This window comes from Protopterus annectens, chromosome 3.part0 (genome assembly GCF_019279795.1).
Source record: "Protopterus annectens isolate FY-2018-M chromosome 3.part0, PAN1.0, whole genome shotgun sequence".
Taxonomy (NCBI): Eukaryota; Metazoa; Chordata; order Ceratodontiformes; family Protopteridae; genus Protopterus; species Protopterus annectens.
In genome coordinates this window covers 354,190,057-354,212,211 of record NC_056731.1, presented here as the reverse complement: position 1 = coordinate 354,212,211, position 22,155 = coordinate 354,190,057, and positions in this window count along the sequence as shown.

Sequence of the window (22,155 nt, the reverse complement as noted above, 5' to 3'; positions counted from 1 at the left end):
TACCACTGCACTAATTTAGACAGTGATGTCTAACGGTTCTTGGGGAGGTGGTGGATTTGGAAGCTGCATGGAGTTATCATTCATTACACATTTTACCTTCCATTTGTATCCCTGATTACTGTGATTATCTGTGGACTTTGCAACATTATGACACTGATACTTCACATCTGCATTTAATGCAGTACTCCATTTCACAAATATATGTTATTTAGTAGGTTATGCAACTAAAAATATTGGTCATAACATGATTTGACATGGAAAATGGAATGTACTGCAGTGGAAATTGAACCAGGAATGACTGCTCGTAAGGCGAAGGCTGTGCCCACTACACTATTGCTATACTGCTTCATTTGCATATATCTCCCTTTTTATCCTCTTCTGCCATTTAAGCTGCATTAACCATAGCTAAGCGATGGGCAAATCTGCACAACTATGGTTAAATTGAATCTGTTTCATAAAAAAAGTATCTTTATATTGTTTGTGTTTACTATTGCTCTTGTACATGTGGGGGGATGTTGCTGCGGGTATGGGAACCCTATGAGCAGTCTCTCTCATTCTTTTAGGACTTTCTGCTGTTCTTCATTGCAGGGGCATGTATATTCTGGGAACTCTGCTCTCAGACATGCCCCTTGCTCTCGTACATGCTCCGTGTAAGATTAGGAGCTCAGGCAGTGTGCTTTCATTAATATGCATGATGCGCTGCCGTCCTGCTCCTAAATGGCCGCTTCCGTGCAGGACTAAGCTAGTCCTGCACGGAAGATTAGTAAATCTGGGGGATAGTCAAGGTGAATGAGAGAAAAAGTATCGAGTTAATGTGCTTTTGACAAGAATCTTTGTCAAACTATTCAAATAAGAAAGTCATTGACACACTGATCATAGTTATATTAAATTCCCTTTAAGTCATGGTTATCATATAGTTTCTATATATTGCACATATACATATACATGCACATATATGTTTGATACATTTTCCCACCCCTCCTAATAGCCTAAGTGTAGCTTCTGCATCTTTTAACATTTTCTTATCCCTAGTCTTTGCATATGTAGAAAAACTTTTCAACCTCTTATACTTGGAAGTATCACTTCCCACAAACAACACCCACCCTACCCCAAGGGTTTGTTCAGTAGTATCACTATCCTCTTGATTTCCTTCAGGTTTCCTACATACTTCTAATACTATGAGCAACATCTTCCCCATATCTTCCTACAGCTGGAGAGAGTTATCAGTATATGAATAAAATAGTCAGCTGATCCCACCATGTTATTTTTTTAACCTCAACCTAACCCTTGCAGCTATTACCTTTATGAGAAGTATCTGTGGAAAGGATAACCACTGCCAATCTCATTAACTTCTGCTTGCCAAAAAGTGCCTTATTCACTGCCATCCCAAGTCCCTCATTCCTATACAATGAATAGAACCTCCTCCAAACCAGGGTCCGACAATTCATGAAAATAGCTCACTGTGTTAAATGTCTTTTTTGTATAAAAAGATCTCCCCCAACCCCATGTTACATTTTACCTACGAACTCCACAGCCTTATTGTTATTTTTGGATGTTTACCCTTTAACAAATCCAGTTTTCTCATAGCGACCTTGTCTCCAATGTGTTCCCACCTAGTTGTTAAAACCATAATGAAAAATCTTAACATCTGCATCCATTTTAGAAATGCAATGACAATGCATTGCATCCTATGGAACTCTATTTTCTTTAGGCAGTACTTCAGTCTCTACTCCCTTAACCCCAAACCCTGCTTCTATTCCACACTGAAATGTTTCATCAAAGTCCATTGTTAATAACTTTTAACCATATAACCATGGTAAATAATACTGCATCATGTGAATTCATTCAGTTAACTTTTTGTAAGTATAAATCAGCACATTTTAACCATCCTGTGAGCTCTCTTGTTGAAGCATTTAATGAGTGTTGCATACTTTGCCTACTTGTTCTACAGTGCAAGAGGTAATGGTCCACATTTTCAAGATGGAAGGCTGTTGCGTCAGTGTTGTTTATACATCACAAAATGTCATCACTGTTTTAAGAAGTTCAGTATTTGGTAGCTGTCGATCTCAGAGCCTCAGTAGAGACCTTAGATGAGTTTGTTAAGTGTTATAAAATGCTAAAACCTCTGTCCCTATACCAGTGATCAGTAAGTGTTGTAAATATATTACGACAATAAATCTTCCTGTTCTTGGTAGGGAGGTAATTCCAGAATTTTCCAGCCCTGTGATCAAAAGAGCTGTTCCCTAGTGAACAGTGCCATGCTGCCCTCCTTACAAAAACAAATAACAACAAGAAAAATAAAAATTGGTTATTTTTTGTCCCTTGACTGTGCTGAATGAAGTCAAGTCAAAATATGGCTGATAATACACCGTTAGTCCTTCATTGATATACAAGAATGACAACCGCTGCAGTTTATTTCTATAATCAGCATGCTTAACACCATCATACTGTCTTATTAGATATGTAGGAATTCTTTCCAATCTTGATATTTAGACACAATTTTAAACACAAGTGGCTACACAATATTCACTGTGTGGTCTTGTTATAGCCTTGCAGAGTAGAAATAAAACTCTTCCTTTATGACTTAAGATGCTAAGTAGTTTGTCCCTAGGGACAGCATATCACTTTTTTTTTCAAATGTAAAATTGTCATCATATTAGGCCGCGGTGGTGCAGCGGTTAGCGTTGTCACCTCATAGCAAGAGGTTCTCCTGTAAGATTCTCGGCTGGAGCGCCTTTTGTGTGGAGTCTGCATGTCCTCCCTGCAGTTGAGTGATGCTAAAGACATGCAGGTAGGTGCAAGCGTGAATGGGCATGCCTTCTTTGAAGGTTGGGTGTCGGGCTGGCAACTCGGCACCGTAAAAATCCACTGCCAATCATGAGCGGACGGAAGTTCTGCTGTGGCGACTCCTAACCGGGAAAAAGCCAGAAGAAGAAATCTATCACAAAGCCTATATTCCTGATTTTCCTCTAACTTTTTATGATGATATTATTCTAGGTATACAGAAAACATGTTTTTTTAAACACAATATGCAACACCTTAATTGTTCCGGATTAAAAAGCATGTTCTCATTTTTGAGATCAGAAGTAAATGGTATCAAAGAAGCCCTGCAATTTAGCCTGATCATTGACAGAGTTAATAATGGCACCAGTTCTAGTATCATCTTCAAACCTGCACACTAAAATCTTATTCTGAGGCGAGAAATCAGACATAAACAGATTAAACATCAGGGGCCCAAGAACATTACCTTGAGGAACCTCTGCTGCAGCCTTCCTTTCTTTGGAAACATTATCTTCAGTTTTTCCCTACAGTGTTCTCATGATTATCCAGCTGTTGAGCCGATAGTCCAAAAAGTGTGGTCTTTAATTTCCAATAGGGAAAAGAATGAAAGGCCTCAGCCAGAGCCAAGTAGATGGCATCAAATGTTAAACCCACACAAAATGATTCTACGATATTGTGGTAAAAACTTAACAGATTAGTTAAACAAGATCTACCCTGAATAAATCCATGCTGTAAGATATCCTGGGCATAAATTAGCTCCAAAACATTTACCTATAATGCATGTGAGGGTATTTGTGTGATAACTATCTAATATATAAGTGTTGCCACCCTTTAAAATGGGAACTTCAACAGCTGTTTTCCATCTGTCTGGATCAAAACACTCCTTCAAACCAAATGGTTATATCCAGCAAAAAACAAGTAATAGTGCTTTAGGTATTTTAGACAAAAATACCACCATACCCCATCTGGACCTGCTGGTGAATATGGTTTAATTGTACTTAAGGCACTATCTACTAGATCCATGTTTATAAAAAGACAAGTATAACTATTGTTGGAATCAATACTGAAGAAGGTGGAACTGTTATATGTTAAAGAAAAAAATTAAACTGCAAGTGAACTAATTTGACTAAGAATCCACCCTCCAGCTTTAAATGCTTAAAGTGAGAGTTTTGTTTGTTAGTTTGTTTTGGGTAGTATAAGGTGCCAATTTATATTAATATTTCTTTCTGGTAGAGCTTAACTAACTCCAAATCTATTCTAATTTTCTGTTAGTTTATTCTGTTTATCATATTAAGAATTTTCTTAAACCTCAACCATCAAGCTTTTACTTTTCTCCCAAACCTGTCAAGTTATTGGCTAACCATTCTGTATGCTTGTTAAGGCACTTGGTGTTATTATCACTTGAAACAAAGTGATCAATAAAAGAAAAAATCATCACAAAAGGAGTCCCAGATACATTCAACATTTTTATCATCCATAGCTACCTGCCATTTCCAATTTTTAACTTATTATTAATGGCTGAATAATCAACTTGATAATATTTCAGTGTCTGAGATTATGCTTTGAACAAGAATGTAGGCCATATTCCAAAAGAGTTGTTCTCAGTGTAAGTCTGCCCTGATTCTGAAAGACTTGCTCTCACTGCAAGAGATTTGCATTGGTGTAATGCCCATCTATAAACAGTCTTGCACAGAGAGCCAAATTCCAAAACACCTGCACTCAACCTGCTTTCAGTGAAAGTGGTAACTTACACTGAGAGCACGTCTGTTGGAATCAGGCCCTCAGTCTTCTCCTTTGCAACTTCCCAGTAAATACATAAATGACCAAACTCTGGAAGTTCCTTTTCAGCCCTGAAACACCTAGCTACTAATCCAGTGTTAATCCTAACACAATTAAGAACCTTGTCATCTCTATTTGATTCCTTAACTAGCTGGTATGTCCAAGCTCAGCACTGGTTGTAACTACATTAGAGGTCAAGTCATTGCTAAACTAGTGGTTATCCCAAACCACAGAAGATGAATTTAGGTTGCTGTCAAACCTATCATATCATCTACCAAAACTTACCTTAAAACAAAAGTTCTTTGCATAGTTACAGAGCAAAACTTATTGCATAATATTGCTTAACTTATTAACAGCCAGGCTGAGGGGAATTTTACACATCAGGACACCTGCAAATTCCCTGAGTAGACAGCTTTCATCTCAGCAAAATTTCTGAGCCTGCAGTTTTTCATCCTATCTCTAAACAAAAGAATACACTTCAAGAACTGTAAAAGTTACAAAGTTAAAACATGAATTTTTTTCAGCATACACTCCTCTTTACAAAGGTGATATTAATATGTCAAGCAGACATAATGATGATTTTACATTAAACAATTCACTAAATACTAAACACATTTTGTTATTTTAAGTATACACTGTTAATATATAACCATAATAGATAGACTCCAACTATTAGTGTGACTTTTGTCCAAGCAGATGTGATGTTTAGTGTGCTGCAAAGCAGTTTTAATATTGCCTCTTTTTTTTTATATGTATGTAATAATGATTTGTATACTTTGCATATTTAATGGACAAACAAATGTAAATATATATATATATAAATATATATGTGTGTGTGTGTGTGTGTGTGTGTGTGTGTGTGTGTGTGTGTGTATATAAAATTGTGCCAGTCAGGCACAACTATTAGTGCAAAGTTTTTCAAGTGTTGCGTAAGCAATTGTTTTTTCATATATATATATATATATATATATATATATATATATATATATATATATATAAAAGGTCTGAAGAAGCATTGTATGCGAAAGCGCTTACCTCTTGTTAACATCAATAAATTGTTTTATTACTATATTTGGTTTCTGCCGTTTATGCTGCCTTGGTCGCTCCGTTATCTATTGATTTTTTATTATTTTATTATACTATTCTCAGGATACGGAGTGTTTGCCTTGTGGGTTACCGTTATACTTCTTTTTGTAGATATATATATATATATATATATATATATATATATATATATATATATATATACGTGTGTGTGTGTGAGTATACACACACATATATATATATATGTGTGTGTGTGTTTGTGTGTGTGTGTGTGTGAGTGTGTATATCTATATAAATATATCTACATATATATATATATATATATATATATATATATATATATATATATATATATACTTCAGAAGCCTGAAAGCCCAAATCTTGAAAGTTCAAAAGACTGAAAACTCAAAATACTGAATCTCAGAATACTAAAAACACACAGGATACCAACATTTACTATATTCCAGCTGAAGTAGATACAGAACCAAATGCAAGACAAATCACATTACTTTTCTCCAAGTATAAGCAGGGGGCAAGCCCCCCTGCTCCGCCCACACCGCCTGCTACTTAAATATATAAACTCCGAGATTGCACTCTACTACACTAAGATGAGTTATGTTGTAGTATAACAAGTTCGAAGGGAATATGACTAAGGTTATAAGAGGGAGTCATGAAACACGTAATATAGCAATAACCCACGCCTGGGTGTGGGTAATGCTGGATTTACCCACAGTTGGTGTGGTTTGGTCATGAGGGCGAAGCCCAAGTGGCCAAACAAAGCCAACCGTGGGTAAATCTAGCATTACCCACACCCAGAACTGGGTTATTGCTATTATACAATGACATTACTTAAGAAAAAAAATAATTATTTTTCTTAAATAATGGCATTGTATAATGCCTCCTTGCAGCCCTTCCGCAGCTGTCTGGTATTCTGCAGCAGTTCTGATGTACTGCACATGCATATGACTACACAGTACATCAGAGCTGTGGGCAAAAGCAACGGAGAAAGCAAATCTCTGTTACTTTTTACAAACTGTTTCACTATATGAACATAGTGAGACAGTTTTGAAAAAAGCAACGGAGAAAGCAAGATCTACGTTGCTTTTTACAAACTATCTCGCTATGTTAAAGGAGTTTTTTTAAAGCTGTCTCGCTATGTTAAACTCCTTTAACATAGCAAGACAGTGTGAAGCAACGGAAATCTTGCGTTCTCTGTTGCTGTAAAAAAAGAGTTATAGTAATGGAAAAAGTCTGGGTGACAGGACCTTTTTCCATTACTATAACTCTGATTTACAACATGCACGCTGACCAATCAGCATACACATTTTTGAATATTAATGGGGGGTCCTTGTATAATGGTATGTTTGCCCTTTTATTCTGTGGAGTGCGATCTCAGAGTTCATATATTTAAATAGCAGGGGGTGTGGGGTGCAGGGAGGCTTGCCCCCCTTCTTATACTTGGAGAATGTCTGAATGCGAAGGGTCACCAGGTGATGTGAATGTGAATTTAAGTTCCTCTGACGCTTGTCCAGCAAGTACTTCAACTAAGGTGTTTCCATGTAGCTTTATTTCGACATTCAATATGAACTCCTTAGAAATACAGGACATTTTATATAAGAACTGGGCTTTTATCTCCAGTAATGGACTTCTGCGTAATAAACTTGGTGACAAACCATTGATGGTTTTAGGACCTTCTTCAAACCAGTACACTTGGAGACAACTCTTCTAGAACTAAGGGGTCTTTTACCTGTGGTTCCTGTAACTTTTGTATTTATATTAAAACAGGTAGTTCTTTCTCTTTAGAGGGAAACAAGAAATTTACCATTTGCCATAGAATAAATTGTAATACAAAGTCAATCATTTATATTGCATGGTGCTCTTGTTGTCCTGCCTTTTATGTTGGGAAGACCGATAGAAGGTTTAAAGACAGGATTTATCAGCATGTTTACGCTATTAAAAACAAGAAAAGTGAGAACGCTTGACTCTTTCCCTGAGCATGCCTTCTTGTTTATGGGTATTGACCATTTACCAGCCTCTAGTAGGGGAGGTCCCACATCTATGCTGTTGGAAATTAGAGAGCTTCTTTGGCAGCTCAAGCTGGATGCTTTCTATGCTCCCGGCTTGAATGAAAGCTGCAACATAGCACCCTATTTGAAGCTTAAGTCATATATGAGGTGACATGGTGGTACTTAATCAAGGGTCCTCTTAGGTAGAGTTTTGTGAGTACTACGTTTAAAATTATGACTTTTGTAGGTTTCCTACATATACACTTTTTTAGTCATGCCTTCATGCTCTATGGCTTGTTTGATACTAATTGATATTATCTATTCAGTTGTTTTTAAATAAAACAAAAACATTACTACGGTTGTATTAGCCGTGTCTATAGCTATTAAAGGGTATGTTTTCCAGTGAAAACATACAAAAAAAGTACAAATGGCCTGTGTTTGATGGTCCTATTTTATCCAACATTTTAAAATGTTTTACTTAATATGCATTTTTTGCTTAGTTAATGTGTCGCCTTTTTTAACTCAAAAAGTTATAAGTTTTATAGTATAAATAATAGTCATTATTGACTTGTGTTTTTATTTAATTGATCTACTTTGAAAATATGGTGACTTAGCCTCATTTTAAGATAAATGGATGTTTTGTACCTCTGATGAAGCTACCTGTTTAGTGTGTTACCTGTGAATAAAATTGAGCGTTTAGGTTTACCTGGGAGCAGTGCCTTTATTTATCGTTTGGAACTTTTGTGTTCGCTGGTTTGTTGCTGTCTTGTACTTTCGGAGTATACTTGGAGAAGTGGTAAACAGGTTATTGTTTGTTTGTTTCTGTATGTAGTTGTGCTGGAATATAGTAAGTGTTGGTATCCTGTATGTTTTCAGTATTCTGAGATTTAGTATTTTTAACGTTCAAGATTTTGGTCTCAGTCTTTTGAAATTCAAGATTTTAGGCTTTCAGTGTTCTGAAGTGAATCTATATATATATATATATATATATATATATATATATATATATATATATATATATAGATATTGAAATGAAAAAACCTTGTAGATGTCAAGCCACTATGCCACACACACTACTTTTTAGTGCTTTCATTCATTTTATTGCTTTGTTGCAGTTCCATGAGGATACAATGGTTTCTAAAAAAGCACACGGCCTTAGAAGTTGCATTCTGTGGTGTATCAAATTCCAGCTTTAGACTTTGTAAAAGGAGAACTGATTTGGTGAAGTGAGAAGCCTACAGAATCCTTCAGACAGACCAAAGCACATCAGCTTAAAATAAATGCTGACTGTGATCAATGCCTTGAATTCTCTCCATCATCTTGTTCCCAGGACACCTCCAAGTGATAACAGATAATACCACACTTATCTGGTATATAAACAAGCAGGGAGGTACAACATCTCACCCCCTATGTAGGCTGGCATTAATATCTTGGGAGTTAGCTCTTCAGCATTCATTAACCCTCCAGGCATCTTGCATTCTGTTAGAGCAAAATGCTGTGGCAGACAAACTGACAAGGACAAGGGCTTGATCCTCATAAATGGAAATTGACTGAGGGAGTCTTCCATTAATCGGTCCATTTGTGGGGAACACATCAAATAGATCAGTTAGTCTCCTTTCACAGTAGGTAATTTGACACGTTTTGCACTATGGCTCCTTGTAAGCAAGCAAATCAGGAAAATAGAAGGATTTTCATTTCCTTAGAAATAATGTTACTTTATGAGACTCCACTCTTTACACTGATTTCCAGAGTAATTCTGAAGAATTAAAGGGATCCCCCCAAATAATTATGGTTTCCCCTTTTTTCCCCAGGCAGCATTTGTTCTCCTTTCTTGTGAAATTGGCCAAGGGCAATTACCGGAAGCTTCCACACAGATTAGATCTGCTTACACAAGACAGAAGGATTTTTGATACCCCTGATATCAACTAACTTCAACTGACTGCCTGGATGGTTTAATTTCTATACCTTTTATGCACATATTTCCTGAGGAAGTGCAGGAGCTACTAAAGGAGGCAAGAAAGCCTGTTAGTAGAAAATCCTATGATGGTAAGTGGAAGCATTTGTCTAGTGGGTGCCTCATCGATATCCAGGGGCCCATCAGGGATTTTGTACACTGGTGCTCAAATATTTGTGTGAGTTGCTTTCCTTTGGCCTCATTTATTTCTCTATAAAGGTTCATCTTATGGCTATTTTGACATGCCTGCCCATGGATCCTCCTCTTCTTTGTTTGTTATCATACATTTTCTGAAATGAGTTTTATACTTCAGACCTCATCATAAACAGGTTCGTCCTCCATAGGATCTCAACTGTGCGCTGGGGAAATTGAGTGTGTTGCCTTTTGAACCTGCCCATCAAACTGATTTAAGTTTCTTGATTTCAAAAGCTGTCCTCATCATTGCTCTAACATCTGCAAGAAGACTATCTGAGTCCCCAACTCTCATTCATCCCCAAAGTTGTTTCAGAGTTTGCCTTGAATTAAGCAATCAATCTCTCAGTTTTTTACCCAGAAACTAAAAAACAGGTTGAACAAAACCCACAAAAATTCTGGCAAGCTATCAGCCACCTCCTCAACCCGGGGAAGACCTCCAACCCCACTCCTTCAATTTCCAATAGCTCTGAACCATTAGCTTCTCAGTTCAACTCATATTTTATTAACTCTATCATCAGCCTCCTTCATAGCCACCAATATCAACCACTCACAATCCCCTCCCCTACATCTAGCAGTACAAAACCCTTCTCATTTAAACTTATTCAAACTTCATACATCAAACATCTTGTAAGCAAGCTAAAACCCTGCTGCCTTGCTGCTGCCCAAACGAATTCCTAAAAATAACAGCTCCATCCATTGCCTATCCTATCTCTGTACTAATCAGTCGTTATATCTCTGAAAATTATGTACCATATCTCTGGAAAATCGCACACATAATTCCCCTTCACAAGGGTGGCCCCTCTACAGATATCTCTAGCTACCACCGCTTTGCTGTCCTCCCACCCATAGCTACAACCCTAGAGAAATGTATTCGTCAATGGTACCAACACTGAGCCTACAAACCAAGCCAAGCTTCTAGGCATTACAATGGACAACAGGCTAAAATTTGATATTCATATTTCCCAAGACAAAAAAGTCCATGCTAAACTCAGGGTTCTCTATAGGGCCAAACCTTACCCAATACCCCAAGCCAGGTTAGCCACAGCAAGATTTCAGCTTCTATCTACCCTTCTTTATTGCTCACACATTTTCACCAACTTACGCAAAGCTGACCTTCACAACCTAGAGTCCTGCTGTAACAAAATAGCAATGTTTGCCATCAATCATCCCCATAAAGCCCCGTGATTGTACTACTCTTCATCAATGAAAATGGTTAGAAATCCCAAACCTGCTAACACTAAACCAACTTTCCCTCTCCCACAAAATCATTCACAACCCCAACAACTGCCCTGCAATTTCATCCCTGGTCCAACTACATGTCAACAGCAGGCCCCTCAGGCCTTCTGATAGACCACTGCTCAAAATAACTCTGTCTCATAACTCCCATGGTGACGCCTTCTACTCAAACAAAGAAGCTTAAATACTGGAATTCTCTTCTCTAAACATACAAAACACTTCCTGCTACTCCTCTTTCAAAATAAAAATGAAAGAATATCTTGACAGTAACTGGCTCTGCTCCTGTAGTTCTCCTGGATAATTCCCTCTCTCCTAGTATATTCTCACCATCTCTCCTTCACCTTAATTTGAGCTCTAGCTATTTCTGTTCATATGTCATACTGACTGTGTTTCTCTGAGAAATGTATCTTAATGCTATTTCTATATTCAGCATTTTGCTTTAAGCCGTATGTGCAATTATTCCATTTACTAGTAACATATGTTTATAGAGAATTTTCTCAGTTATTATTATTATTCTTATTATTACTGTATTATTACTTGTGTTGTTCTAAATATTGTGTTTGCATAATATTGCATTTCTGTACTGTTACTTATGTTACTCTTTTGGAGATTTTCTCCCTGGATCTCCGCTGAAAACGAGCCACCAGCCCAGTCAGACATTACCCGGTAAACAAATGTAAATAAATACATACATACATACATAAATAAATAAATTCTGCATACTCTAAATGTGCATAGGCAGCTCAGGTACTACTTTGACAGAACTAAGCCCTTTAGAAAAGCTGATCAGCTGTTTATTTTTATCAGATAGCAAAAAAGGAGCCCCTGTACTTAAAAAGACAATTTCCAGGAGGTTGTCCTAAGCATTTTTTTTTTGTTATTCGCACTATGAGACATCCATTCCAGGAAGTATCAAGGCACATTCCACTAGAACCTTATATTCCTTGATGGCACAGTGGAAAGGGGGTGGACTCTAGAAGCAGCCGCATGACCCATTGTACATGTATTGAACCCATATAGTCTAAAGGTTACTGCAGCAGCTGAAATGATGAACATTGTGCAGTTGTGTAAGTTGCACTTGCCCATGAGAGTAGATGTTCGAAATCCTCACTGCTACAGTAGCCATTCTTGCCCTCCATCCCCCTACTCTTGTATGTTGTTGCAGTTGGGATATAAAGTAGGATTGTGTTTGTTTCTACTTTATATATTTTCTCTATAGGTTGGTTATTTCAATATTGTCAGGCTTTTCTTGCATTGTATTGGCAAGAAAGTCCTGAAGAAAGCTTCACTCTGACTACTGATTTCCCTCCAGCAGATTAGCCAATCAGCAATCAGAGTGAAAGAGTTAGGAAAGCCAGAGCTTTTTGAAGCTGTCCAGTTAGACCTCATTCAGCCTAAGGGCTACTGCAGCATTGAGGAATTTGAACATTTGAAGTTAAAAGTTAAAAGATTCAAAGTTTCAAAACTTCGATCATATGGTGTCGACCATTTCAGATTTGAAGTTTTGAAACTTCGATCTTATGATATAGACCCCATCTGAAGAGGATATGACACAGGATAATGTTCTGGTGCCTCTGATGGAGATTCACAGAAAACAGTGGCAACTCTGGCACAGATAATTTTGTAGCATGATGGGCCAATGGGTTCCCATACAGAGGAGCAGCAATTGAAGCTGGATGCATCTGAACAGGATAGGATATAGAACTATTCTGGAATCCTCTAATAATATGCTCTCAGGCCAGAAAAAAATTATCTAAGGAAAGACCTGCTTGATTTAATAAAAGTGGACAGACATTAAGATACATGAAACAAGTAGATTACAGAAAGTAAATAAGACCCAAGATGTTAGAAGACTGGTGCAGCTACAGTAATAATAGATAAAGTGTTACTGCAAATATTCAGAGTAAGACAGGAAAGGAAGGAAACAAATAAAATATCACAGTGGAAGCAATGAATAGAGAAAATTATAAAGCAACTAAGACAAGAAAAATCACTGTTAAAAGAACAGAGTAAAGGGAACACATCATCAAAATCCTTAGAAAGATAGATATGGTAAAAGCAGTACAGGGTTTCAAAACAGGCCAGGATTTATCATACAATATTTCTAATAAATTAAAAATATTAACACAGACAGAGAAAATAGAAGGTTTGCAGATAAATGTAAAAGAAAATACAAAATAAACAATCCAGTGATGACCCAGGAAGGTTTTTTTAGAGAATTGGGAAGAAAAGCTCTATTCAAGTGCATCTTAGATTGCCCCATGCCCCATATTGGACAGACATAACTCATAAAAGTTTTATCCCACACATATGAGTCCCCTCAAATTATTTATTATATAATCCTCATTATTCTCTCTAAGGATAACATACAATTATTGACATTGGGATGGAAAAGGCCAATCAAAAACAAAATGTGATAGGTTAACTGATACACCAGAAAAGGAAAAATGGCTAGGCTTAAAATGGCTCACAACGGCAGCTAGCCTAGTATTTAACTATGAACCAGTGATGTTACAAACCCTTTGTGCTCCATGCTGATGAAAACTAAGGCACTGACACCACTGTATTATGATGGAGAAACCCTGTAGTTTCCATGATTATGATGACTGTGTCCCTGACACTCCTGAGTTATGATACAGCAAAACCTGCCGTGTTCCATTCCAATCTTAACTGATGCTCTGATACTACTCTTGTATGATGTAATAATGCCTATAGTGTTCCATGTTGATGGAAACAGCCTCTGATTTTACTGTACTATGAAGTAACACTGCCGGATGTGTTCCATGCTGACAGTAACTGTGACTCTGTTACTTCTGTATTATGATGTAACAAAGGCTGATTGTTCCATACTAATGATAGCTGAGTTTCTGACATTATTGTGTTATGATATAACAAAGCCTGGAGTGTTCCACACTGATAGTAATGGAGGCTGTAATGCTACTCTGTCATGAGGTAACAAAGCTTTATGTTCAATGTTAATGGTAACAGAAACTGACACTACTATGCTACCTGTGGTCCTGAGCCTGCTGTATTTTAATGTAGCAACATACGTGTATTCCATTAATGATAAATGAGGCTCTGACAGTACTGTATACTGATGTAACAAGCCTGTGTGCTCCATGCTGATGTTAACTCAGGCTCTGACAGTAACATATCATGATGTAACAAAGCCTGCAGTGTTTCACGCTGAGGGTAACTCAGGCTCTGTCACTTTTGTATTATGATATAATAATGCCTGTGTTTTTCCATCTTGATGGTAACTCATGCTCTGACTCTGTTGTATCATGATGTAACAATGCCTATTGAGTTCCATGCTGACAGTAACTGAGACTCTGTTACTTCTGTATTGTGAAGCAACAAACACTGATTGTTCCATACTGTTGGTAGCTGAGGCTCTGGCACTACTGTGTTATGATATAACAAAGCCTGGAGTGTTCTACGCTGATCGTATCCAAGTCTCTAACACTACTCTGATAATGAGTAACAAAGCTTGGGTGTACCATGCTAATGGTAAATGAAGCGTTGACACTACTCTATTATGATGTATGATTGCCTGTGTGTTCCACACTGATGGTAGCTAAAGCTCTGAAAATGTTGCATTGAGATGCACCTACAGCTCTAGTGCCCATGCTGATAGGTTCATAGGTTCAAAGAGTAGTACTAGGCCAACTGCCCTTGTGGGCCATTTTTAAGCCTAGCCAATTATCCCATGTGATATTAATCATAGCACTACTATTTCTGTATTTTGATGGAACAATGCCCATGTGTTCTATGCTGATTTTAATTACAGCTGTCACACTACCGTATAATGATGTAACAAAACCTGTGGATGCCCTGCTGACAACTATAGCTCTGACAGTACTGTGTTGCTATCTGTGTTCCCTGAAACTACTGTATTTTGATGTAGTAATTCCTGTGTGCTCCATATAGATGGTAAATGAGGCTCTGACACTACTGTAATATGATGTAACAAAACCTGTATGTTTCATTATGATGGCAATGGAGTCTCTGACACTACTGTAATATGATGTAACAAAACCTGTATGTTCCATTATGATGGTAATGGAGTCTCTGACACTACTGTAATATGATGTAACAAAACCTGTATGCTCCATTATGATGGTAATGGAGTCTATGACACTACTGTAATACGATGTAACAAAACCTGTATGTTCCATTATGATGGTAATGGAGTCTCTGCCAATACTGTAATATGATGTAACAAAACCTGCATGTTCCATTGTGATGGTAATGGAGTCTCTGACAGTGTATTATGATGTAGCAAAGCCTGTGTGTTGCATGCTAAGGAATAGTGAAGCTCTGACACTAGTGCCTCATGATGTAAGAAAGCCTGCAGAGTTCCATGCTACTGGCTTCCAAAGCTCTAAATCTATTGTATTATGAGAGAAGGAGCAGTGGGTCATTGGTTTCTGACTGGCAGTGTGTGTGTGTGTGTGTGTGTGTGTGTGTGTGTGTGTGTGTGTGTGTGTGTGTGTGTGTGTGTGTGTGTGTGTGTGTGTGTCTGTGTGTGTGTGTGTGTGGGTGTGTGTTTGTGTGACACTTTCATTACTGGTCTGGTTGCTCTCTAACAAGTCTACAGACTACTGAAACATCGGGGCTGAAGCTGCTGATTAGGAAAGAGCCTGTGGCCTGCTTCCTCTCTTGGGATTAATGCTGCTGTTTTGCTTCTGGTGAGAGAAGAAAACAAATGGGTATTGATTCTCAGCTGTATGCACCTGTGGTGAGACTAGCATTAGTAGCAGCCGAGTAGTAACCAATAAGTGTCTGTTGTACTGTGTGCATGGCTTCAGACCTGCACACAGTACAATAGCAGTACTAATATCCTTCATAGACAGGGACTCAGAACAATTAACTTCAGCTTTTTTTCATGATCTTTCCCAAGCCTTTGATACTGTTTCACATCCTAAACTCTTGCAAGACCTCTCTTCCCTTGGCTTTTCCCAACCTTCCCTCCTATGGTTCTCCAACTATCTATCAAATAGACAACAATGCGTAAAATGGCAAAACTCTCATTCCCAATACCTAACACATAAAACAGGGTACCACAATGCCCCATCCTTGGACCACTCCTCTTTAATACCTTTATTAATAACCCTCATACAGTCTTATGTCAAAGATCCTTCTATATGCCCATGATGCTACTCTCATTTCCTCTTATTCCAACATAGAGCACCTTAGACTACTAACAAACTGCATTTACATCTGTCGAGACCTGGCTTAATAATGCCCAAGTATTACTTAATCCCAATAAAACTAAACTCCTACTTTTTTACTCCATGAACAATCTCTGCTGATTTTAAAGTATCTTCACTAAATAACACAAAAATTGAAGTAGTCCTACACACCAAGTTACTAGGAGTTACAATTGATAATAAATATACATTTGATCTTCACATACACAATTCTATTAAAAAAGCACACCACAAACTAGGGTATGCTCTACTGGCACAAGCACTTCATGGAAAAGACTACCAAAACCACACTAGCCACTACCTAACTTTTAACCATTGTAACTTTATCCTGACCTTCTAGAAATTTCTCTGCTCTCTCTAACCAAGTTGCTTCTTACCTCATATAACTGTTACAAATATATTACAATAACCCTTGCATCTCACGCCACTAACATACATAAATGACACATTTGTAATTACAAACACTTTACCCTATTGTTAACTCCACACTATATCACAAATTATTATTTTGTTGAAGACGAATGAACAATTTATGCAAAAACTGTGTATATGACCTAGGAACATTGTCAATGTATATTTTCTGCTTTTTTATTGTTAACTATTTTTTGCAAAACATTATTTCTAAATTTTGTGTACAAGACCTTTTGGGAACATCGGAAATGTGCTTTTTCTTCTCTTGCTAATGTTGACTATTCTTTTTATTGCAAAACATTATTTTTAATTTTGTAGTGGGAACTTTTCTCCCTGGGCCTCCACTGAAAATTGGTTCTTTCTGCCCAGCTGGAATTTCCTAGCAACCAAATGTCAAATAAATCAATATTCATTCATTATCCTTGAAAAACCAAATTCTGTCTTTTCAATAAATACTTTTAGATTAGCTGCTATCTAACCTAACTTCAGAGTATCTCCCTAAATACGTCATCCATAAATCTTTGCTGTCTACTACAGTAGTTTTCCTCCGAGACCTGATTACTACGCAAACACCAGCTTTTCACCCTCTGGTAACATGGCTCAACAGTTGGCACTCACTCTATTTGTGGCTTAGTCAGTTTGTACAAGGTGTTCTAAGACTGTGTAGCAACTGTCGTATGCCTACTGACTTTTCACTTCTACTATTTGATATTACAGCCTGCAAGAGATGTAAATGTTTAAGAAACATGGAGGCAATCCTCTGATATCAGTGCACTAACAGTTAGCCCCATACCTCTACAGCAACACATTACTCACAGCATTCTACTAGACCCATATCATGTGCTGAGACTGTCTAAAAAAATGTGCCTAAAGACTCCTAGAACTCAATATAAAACACCTGAGCTTTCAGGACACAGGGCAACATATACTCCTCTGCTCACACATGCTGCAAATCCACAAAACCCATCCAGGAAAGCAGGCCTAAGCCCACAAGGTCCAATAAGTCTACTTTCAAACATGGAAATGTCTTAGTCAAAGGTGATTCCACAGTTAGGCATATAGACTCCTCATTCACAAGACTGGATAAGAATAAGATGATTGTCAGCTGCTTGTTTGGTTGCAGGATTTGTGATTTTACAGGGGCATAAGGTCCTTTGAGCCAGACAAATATAACCTTGACCTAGTGGTGATCCATGTGCTAGTGAATGCCCTGAGCTGCTCCACCCAGAAGCTCGTGAAGAGAGGGGTCCACTTCTTAAACTCCAAATACTGCAATCTCAAATTTCAGTATGTGGAGTCGAAAGTGCAGTTTTTAGAAACTGCATTTTTTCGAATCTTAGTTTTTCAAAGTTTTAGTAGTTGCTGTGTGGTGTGTGTTATGTAGTGTGCTGTCTCTTTAATGCGTCATTGTTTCTGGGTTCTATGCGTGTGGGCCAGTTTGTGTTTATTAACAGAGAGACAGGTAAGTTTGTATGTTGCTAGGGTTTTGGATAGGATTATGGTTTGATTTAGTTTTTGGGTAAGTTTTAGGAGTTGGCTAGAGTGTGTGTGTGTGTGTGTGTGTGTGTAAATGTTGAAAGTGGTAATGTTGTACATTTGTAGTGTGTGTGTTATTTATGTTAGTGTGACCTCGGTGTTTGTTTATATAAGTAGCGTGTGTGTGTGTGTGTGTGTGTGTGGGGGGGGGTGCACTTAAATATAAGGTATTGTTATGTAGGGGAAGGTTTGGATGTTTTTTCTTTCTTCATTATTTTGGGTTTAGGTATTATGTGTTTTCATTTTTGTGGGCTTTTGGCATTCTTGACTTGAAATACTGAAATTCATGATTTCAGTATTTTGAGTTTTAGAAGTGGACCTGAAGAGAGACATGATGGAACTTGCTATGCATGAGTCAGAGGCAGGAAATGCACTAGTCTTCAGTAGTATCCTACCCTCATCAAGAATGATGCCTACATACCAAGACACGATAATTGGGTTTAACAATTGCCTAAATAGCTTATTATCCTTATAAAGGGACCCAGAATGTGTCAGCCAGGAATGACATGGTAGCTAAAACTTCCTGTTTCACCAAAGATGACTGATACCTCTCATGCCAGGGCTTCTGAATACTTGCTAAAGCCTTTGCTGCTCCCATAGTATTCTTTTTAGACAGACTCCCCCTTATTGGTAATTCCTACATAGAAAATTCATACTCAGATTTGGACAACATCCAGGTGTCAATAAACAATGCTAGGAATCTAAAAGGAAATATTCCAGAACTGCAGGCCCTTCTGCAACTCTAACACATTCATATTTGTATAGTTAATAAGAAATGGTTTCAATACAAAGACAGAACCCTCCTTCATACTAGGGTTTAGTGACTAACATACCTTCATACCCTTGGAAATCTGCAAAGGAATGAACATCTTTATTTGTTAGAAACATCATTACTTCCTATCAAATTACTATAACCCGAATGTGTAGCTTGTAGAAATCCAAAACACCCTTAACAAATAAAGTATTTCTTCATTGCTACCTACAGATCCCAATCAATTTTTCCCAGAGATCATAGAAATTACTTCATCATCATGAGGCATTAAATATTAAACCAAATACCTTTTACTAGGTGACTTCCATTACCCAAACATTGTTTGGCACAATTATACCTTAATAGTTATGCTTAGTATTTCCTAGGCTTCATTAATATCAGTTCTCCGGATCAAATTATAATACTACCAACTAAATTTCTAATAGCCTTGATCTGGTCCTTACCAACCTGGCTCCAACCTGCACCCCTCCATTCCTGGCATCTCCTCAACCCTGGTTACAACTCATCACAAATTAGTCATATTCTCTGTCAGGTCTAATGGTACTACCCTACCACCAAATGAGACCACCATTAAGGACTTTTATAAGGCAAACCTACTTTACCTTTTAGAAAATGTATGCAACATTCCAAACTAAGCACTCCAAACTGGCCAAACTGAGAGGGCTGCATTTACCTCTGATATTTGCCAGCATTTGAACAGCTGCATAGAAAAGTCAAGGAGAGGTGAATTCAAACAAAGAGATGAAAGGTTAATATTGGCAGCACAAGACAGTGGGCTACATACACGTTGGTTTACAAAGTCCACTGAACATGTGGGAGAAACAGACAAATGTAGGTTTTGAAAAACAGAACTGGAAACAGTTGCACACGTCATTGCTGGTTGCAACATATTAATGGCAGAAGGATTGTATACTGAAAGGCATAGCCAGCCCTAGGCATAGGCCAACTAGGCAGTGCCTAGGTTGCTGCTTTAATAGGGGCACTTTTCCAGTATTTATTTTGTGTAGGTAGACCAGGATGGGGGCACTGGGTGGTTTGGTGGGGGGTGCCATGGTGCCCTTTTGCCTAGGGCACCAGTTGATCTAAAGCTGCTCCTGCTGAAAGGCATAATAATGTAGTGAGACTGCTACACTGGAGATTGTGCAAACATTATGGTACTGAAGTGGCTGAAAAACATGGGAAACATGAGCCATAAAGCATCATAGAAATGATGGTCTACATCACATGGGATCATCCATTACCAACAGTTCAAAAGGTGTACTGAGTATTGTCTTGTTATTTTATTATTTATTGTTAAATATATTTAAACCTATCTTTGTGGTTGATATCCGTGAGACATATTTAATCTCATAGAGTACTTGCATGTCTGTTTGGTGACACTATGCAGGCCACTCCTAAATAGCCTTGCTCTTGGTCAGACTACCATTTGGATTAATAGTAACATTACACAGTAAGATAGCCACCCTTTGTAAAGGGCCTTAAGGAGTTGGCTGGTGGCAACTGGAACTATCTTATAGTCTGGGCAGAAGGGGACATAGTTAGTATACCTGTGCCAGCCTTCCCCAGGTGTGTGTGTCTGTTTCTGTGTGAGTTACTTGGACAGGGACACGAAGCACTGGTTGGACAGAAAGGGTGGGGAGTCTTATTGGGGATCTGAAGAAAGAGAGAGAGACGAGAGACAAACCCTAGACTGATTGTGATCTCTGTGTGCCCTTAAGGGAAATTGCAGTTTACTGTGTGTGTACTTGTCATCCTCCCATTGTGTACATCCCCCACTGTTGCCAGTGATGAGGATTGATTCTCCTTGATTACTGGGCCAGTGCAGGGGCATCACAATATCCCTAATGCATAGTGGCAGCCTGTGAATGCTTGATGTGTATAAGTCTATATCATAACCATAAGGGTATTGACACGTTGGCAATATATTTGTAGATTTGGGTAAGCTTAAACAGCTTTTGTGCCCATAACATATTAACCACCTAGGAACCAATGATATAACAAATATTGTAATGTTTCATGCTTATGGTACCCGAGGTACTGACATTACTGTACTATGATATAAAATAGCCTGTAGTTTTCAATGCCAATGGTAAGTGAGGTTCAAACACTACTGCATTATGCCATAACAAATTTTGCAGTGTTCCAGGTGAAGGTAACTGTGGCATACTAATGAATTATGACATAGCAAAGTCTACACATGCTCTGCTAATGTTAATCAAGGTTTTCTAACACTAGTATTATGTTATAACTAGGTCTGTAGAGTTGCAGGTTGCTGGTAAGTGTTGCTGTGACATTGATATACTATGCCCTAACAAAGCCTATTATTTCCCTACAGATGGCAACTGAGTCATTGACACCATTCTACTTTGATGTAATAAAACCTGTGTGTTCCATGCTGATGGTAACTGAGGCTCTGGCACCAATGTGTTATGATGAATTAAAAGCTGTAGTATTCCACAGTGATGGTAACTGAAGGTCAGGAACCACTGTACTGAGATGTAACAAAGCATTTGTGTTTCATGTTGATGACACCTAGGTTTTGACCATACTCTGTTATGATGTAACATAGTCTGTAGTGTTCCCTGCTGATGATAACTGAAGCTCTGAAACTACTATAGTATTATGATACAATTTGTGCGTGTTCCAAGCAGATTGCAATGGTGCTCTGATACAATTATAGTAGTTAGAACAAAGGTTGTAAGTTTCATGCTGATGGTTACTGAGGCCATGACTGTTCCTGCATAAGATGCTTCAAAGCCTATAGTGCTCCACATTGATGGAAGGTGAGGTTCTGACAGTAAATCATTATGAAGTAAGAAAGACAGTAGTGTTCTATGCTGATGGTAAATGAGGGTCTGACACTACTGCATTATGATGAAACAAATCCTGTGTGTTACCTGTTAATGGCAACTTTGGATATGACACTAAACAACACTTTATTCTGTACTGACTCTGAGATGGCTGCCACTACTGTATTGTGATGTAACAACCCCTGTAGTGCTCTATACCAATGGTAAATGACGCTCTGACACCACAGTACTGTATTATTATGTAACAAAGCCTGTTCATTCCAGTCTTTTTTTTTTTTTACTTTTTTATTGAATTTTAAAACAAAATCAAATCAAGATATGACATTTAACAAAATATACCAATCAAAAACTATTTACAAGGTTCATACCAAAAATTAATTTTAAACAAAACCATTAATACTTCTCCAATAAATCTCTA